This window comes from Castor canadensis, chromosome 2, assembly GCF_047511655.1.
Source record: "Castor canadensis chromosome 2, mCasCan1.hap1v2, whole genome shotgun sequence".
In the NCBI taxonomy this organism is placed as follows: Eukaryota; Metazoa; Chordata; class Mammalia; order Rodentia; family Castoridae; genus Castor; species Castor canadensis.
In genome coordinates this window covers 16227227-16233226 of record NC_133387.1, presented here as the reverse complement: position 1 = coordinate 16233226, position 6000 = coordinate 16227227, and positions in this window count along the sequence as shown.

The following is a 6000-nucleotide window of genomic DNA, read 5'->3' as shown; positions in this document are numbered from 1 at the left end:
CCATGTGTACTTGTTAGACTTCTCATCCTTGTGACTACATGCCTGAGTAAACATCCTGAGGATTTATTTGAGCTCATGGTTTCAAAGGTTCCAGTTCATCACGGTGGGGAGGGCATGCCGAGCAGAGTTGCCCACATCATGTTGGCCAGGAGGCAGAGAGAGAAATATCTGTGCTAGCGCCTCCTCTACTCCTTTTCCTCTTTCATTCCATCTTGGCCCCAGCCTATGTGATGACCACATTTAGTATGGTTCCCCTAACCCCCCACCCCCAGTTAATTCTCTCTAGCAACTGCCTCACAGTCAAACCCTGATGTGTGCTTTACAAATCCAATCAAGTTGACAATCACACTATGTAATTTGGGGAGCAGAGAAAGCTAAGCCACAGAGAGGAGACCAAAGAGAGAAGCAGAGGTGAGACTGAAAGAATATTGCCTGGAGTCCACAAGGCATTTTTTAGTTCCTAATTCTGGTCCCATCTTCTTGGAGTTTGGCTGCATTCCTTCCCTTGGGTTCTGGGAGATACTCTTATAAAATTTGCTTAATACATTCATCTTTTTTTTTGTTCATCCCCACATACATTCATCTTTTTCACTAGCATAAATTGACTTATTTTATGGTGCTTGCAAGCAAAAGCTCTAAAATATTATTCAGTCCTAATTTCCACTGCTCTTCTTCCAAGTCTGTCATGACAGGGCAGCTCCTGTCATCCTCCCAGGCCAAGTCCACCTCAAGTTCTACAGTCATGGCTGTCCATTCTGTATACCCATGTTCTCTGATAAGCCTTGAAAAGTAAGTCCTCAGGCTGGTGGAGTGGCTCAAGTGGTAGAGCACCTGCTTAGCAAGCGTGAGGCCCTGAGTTCGAACCCCAGTACCACCAAAACAAGTATATACGCATTCCTTTATGAAGTTTTCCAAACCTCTTTGATCTCTCCCTCCTCTGCATTTCCATGTCACATTTGTGCATTGGGGGAACAGCTGCAAAATATTTGTCCATCTATGCAAAAGAACACTTAAAATGTTTTCCATCTGAAGCATCTGACTGACTTTCACGCAATCTTTTAATACTGCTCTCATGAACCTATTCAAGAGTAAATCTACTATTAGTTCAGTATTTCACTACTTAAAGCCCAGTTTACAACAAAACAAGCTCTACTCTAGGGACCTGAACTGATTGACATTAATTCCATAACATTTCCTCAAAACTTGGAAAACAGAAAACTGTACTTATTTTTTTCTCTTTTTTATTAGCATATATTAATTGTACAAAGGGGTTTCATTGTGATATTTCCATACATGTGAAACTATATAAGCACTAAAATTGAATAGTATATAAAATGGCCATTAATAATTCCTAATACAAATAAATTATAGGATATTCATCAAAGGAATACTACACGGTAAGAAAAAGGAATAATTACTGTACTGATGATAAGCAATGGATTTTAAAGCCATTATGTTGAAATAATATCTGTAAGTACATATTGCATGTCTCTGTGTGTACAAAGTTCAAGAACAGGCAAAACTGCCAGGGACTGGTGGCTCACTCCTGTAATCCTAGGTACTCAGGAGGCAGAGATTAGGAAGATCACATTTCGAAGCCAGCCCTAGTAAATAGTTTGGGAAACCCTATCTTGAAAAGAAAAGGTGGGTGGAGTGGCTCAAGGTATAGGCTCTGAGTTCAAACCCCAGTACCACAATAAAAAAAAAACTGATCTGGGTGACAGAAGTCAGAATGGGGTTACCTCTGGGAGGATACTGGCTAGGAAAGGCAAGATGGACCCTTCTGGGGTGATGGAAGTCTTATGTATGTTGAAGTGGATAATGGCTAAAGGGGGTGTGCAAAAGGAACAGTTCAAGTTACATGCATTTTCCTGTATGTTAAGAATTTCTAAATTTTAAATGTTTTAAAAGCTGTAAGAGTTGGCTCCAAAGCAAAACAAGCACAGCTTGGCTGACTCCATAGTTAAACCTATGGATGTCACATCTGTTTTGGAAAGTGGGCCACAGAGCATCTCTCCCCAGAGTAGGTCTCAGTATTGTGATTATGGATTCAGAGATAAGATGAGTATTTATATATAGGCACAGAGACAAAGTATACTATTGCAGAGTAGTATTCAAAAGTTATAAACTAGATTATTACAAACAGCAACATGGGTGGGCCTTTAAAATAATAGTATTTAGCAAAGCAACAGAAGAGACAGAATTAGGTAAGTAACATAATAGCAAAGTCACAAACTTAAAATTATAATACACGCACATACAAGGTCACATGTGAACAAAAAAATAAATTTCAGAATTTTTATATTGGAGGCAAATAGTGAAAATGAAGAGAAATTTCAAGGAGAGAGACAGACAGCAGTGACAGAGACAGACAATGGCTTTGAAGGCTGGTGGAGAGGCTCAAGGGGTAAATGTTTCTGCCTAGCAAGTTTGAGGCCCTGAGTTCAAACTCCAGTGCCTACAAAAAAAGAAGGGCCCTGAAGCCAGCTGCTGGTGGCTCACACTTATAATCCTAGCTGCTTGGGAGGCCGAGATCAGGAGGATCACAATTCAAGGCCAGCTCAGGCAAGTACTTCACAAGACACCTTCTCCAAACATAACCAGAGAAAACTGGACTGGAGGCATGGCTCAAGTGGTAGAGTGTGTGCTTTATAAACATGAAGCTCTGAGTTCAAATGCTATAACACCAAAAAATGAAAGTGACTTGAGCAGACAATGGATGATAACTATGCCAGAAACTATGAAATATGATTAATTCAACCTTCTTTGCCTTGAAATTAAAAGGAAAAAAAGAAAGCTCATCAAGGTTGCCAATAATGTCCATTTTGCCAAATCTAGCCACCATCTTTTTGACCTCATATTCCCAGAATTCTTGGTAGCATTGGACACAGCTGACTACACCAACTTTCTTAAAATGTTTTTCCTGTAATATTATTTCCCTTCTCTACTTGAAAATTTCCAGTGGTTTCTAGTTTCATTTGCAATAAAATCCAAACTCCTCGTAGCCATTCCGTGGTCTGGCCCCACTTTCACACTCAAATTTCATCTTTTATCACTTTACCTTCTTGTACACTGCACTGCAGGCTCACTTGCCTTTCTTCCAGTGCTCCCAGCTCCCAGTCCCTAGACTATCCACTTGCTTTTCTCACTCTCTTCCTTTGGCTGTTTCCAAGACATTCTGGTCTTTGCACTAATGTTGTCAAGAAGGTATGAATAACTTGGCAGCTTGCTCTCACAGAATATGTCATATAATTTTTGTATGTACGCACACAAGCATACAGGATCTGATCTTATACATATAGTTAAGTAACATTAGAGATACTCTTTGACTAGGAATTTACTTTGACCTCTTCCCAGCCCCCTTTGGGGCCCCAATATTCAACAAGACTATTTAGGATTTTCCAAATTCTTATAGAAATGCATAGGTAGACATCTTCTACCCCAGCAATAAAATTATTTTTTCCTCTCCTGTTTAGTGTTTAACTGTTAAGTTGTACATTGCTTCAAACTGGTGTTTGCAACCATTTGGAGGGTTAGGAAATTAACTTTGAGGTCACAAGTAGCATTTGAAAAACATGAAATAGATGAGAACACAATATAACAGGGAATATCAACATGCACATACCAACCCTGATCTAGAACTACTGATGGCTTATCTGTTGGTAAAGATCAGGGTTTGGGTCAGGGAGGGTGGGATGAATTCACACACTGGAATTCCTGGGGTCATGTGTTGGGCAAATACTATTGTACAGCCTAATTTTATATTATCACTACTCCTTGTAACTTATGAAATGAAGTACATTGGAATTTTATTTGCTGCTGGAAAACCCAGAATTTACAAGTAAGTTCCAATGAAGAACTTTTAAGTATGTTTTTGGGAAAAAAGGATGTCACCAGTGTGGTATCTGTGTGTCGACTGTAATACAGTACTCAAAATAATACAAAATGCTCTCAAAGAAGTTGTTTTATTAATAGAAGAAAAGGAAATACGAAAAGTGAAAAATACAGAAACATGACCAAATTTAACTGTTGGATTAGAATTGTAAATAATGAAAATATTGAGAAAATCAGTAGATGTTGATTTTATAACTAGCTCTAAAAAGGAAAACTGCATTTTCCTGCAAATGAAAGCTTACTACTGTCAAGGACATCTGAAGCTTCAACAGGATGTCAATAAGTACCTCAATTACATCCTTAAGAAAAGATGCGATTCTTCAGTTGTTCCACAATCTTAAAAAGAAAGACAATCTTTGCATTAAGTTGTCTCCTGATGTGGCAAAAGGAAAATGGATCATACTTGGGACCCCAAATCTCTTTGTCCAGCACTGATGGGTATAGTAAATGAAAAAACTGTACTTCTTGGTGAGGTCATCATATCAACTCTCTAATCACAGAATATTAAGAAGCTACTAATACAAGTTGCAGAACGCTTTTATACCAAATATATGTAGCAAGACAATTGTATAGAATTATTATTGTCTGTAGAGAGAAAAATAAATTCAGAATTAGAAAATAGCATTTAGGTCAATAAAGACTAAACTATACAATTTATAATGGAATTTCAAATGATGGAACAGAAAAATGATCAATGTGTACAGATGCAAAAATTGTAACAAACTACAAAAACAAGATCATTTGAAACACTAGATAAAAACAAACATGTAAGATTATTTGGTTTTCAAAACTTAAAAAATTGGATTCAATTTGGTGTTCCATGAATATATTATTACAATTTAATACTTCATTTACACAGAAATAATGATGCCATCCTTGAAACTTATCAGGTTGGATAAAGATTAAAGAATTTATTGCTAGGAAAAACATGGGATACATATTATGATGCCTAAGTATGCGAACTAGGAGTTTTGACCCATTTATAAGATAAAAGATCAAGTTCAACAGTAGGCTGTATGTGTATGTTGACATGTCCTTATGCGTTCTGGACTGGAATAAACTTCCAAAAGTGATATTGCCTGAAATGTTTCCTAATTTGTTTCATTTATGATTTGTTCCTACATTATATTGCAAAATATTTTATTCTTGTATCAATATTAATTTTACTCTACACAGTAAAGTACTGTCAAAATTGTACTTCAAGTATGTACATGTATGTACATTGGGTTACAAGGTAACATTTATTTCTTACTGTGGGTTGTGGTTCAAAAAATTGGAAACACGGGGCTGGAGGTGTGGCTGAAGAGGTAAAACACTTGTCTAGCAAGTGTGAAACCCTGAGTTCAAACCACAGTGCAGCCACACACAAATTTTTTTTTTTTTTAAAAACACCCACTGAGTTAGAAGCTAGCAGAAGATAATGAGTAAGTGACACACCTGAAGATGGTTTGGCCCAAGGACCAAGAGTTTGCAGTCTCTGGGCTAAATTGTAGAGGACGTTAAATATGAGTTTAGGTACAGAAATTGCTTTGCAGGTGAATAGTAACTAAGAGAACAATACAATAAAAAGTGCTTTGGAAGCACTTTTAATATGGCCCCATTGCAAGACTGACAGAAATAGAGTCTGAGGGCAAAAAGGTCATTTAAGTGTTGCTAAGACAGTCCAAAAATGGGACTCTTAATAGGAATCAGAAGAGGAGAGCAGTAGGAGAGGAAATGAACGGTGCCAAGGACGTGGGGAAGGGATGAGAGCATTTTGAGCTAGAAGAATCTTTGGAATCATCATTCCACCACCATCTTGGTACAAATTGGGAAAGTAATAGTCGGGCAAAAACCTGAACCTGCTCAGAATGTCTATGAGGTCACATGACTCAAGAGACTTCAACAGTCAGTCTAGTTAATGCATCTAACAGAAGGGTTGGGTTCCCTTGAGGATGTGGTGAGCGAGCCCTCAAATTTACTTTCTATTGAGTGGAGTAAAACGGCCAGTAATTATCATCCTTTAAAGTCTGAAATCCAATTAATCACAGGTGCGCCAACAAGGCGTGCCCAATCAACGCCTGGAATGCATCATTTACCTTCTTTCACGTCCCTAAACCACCACCA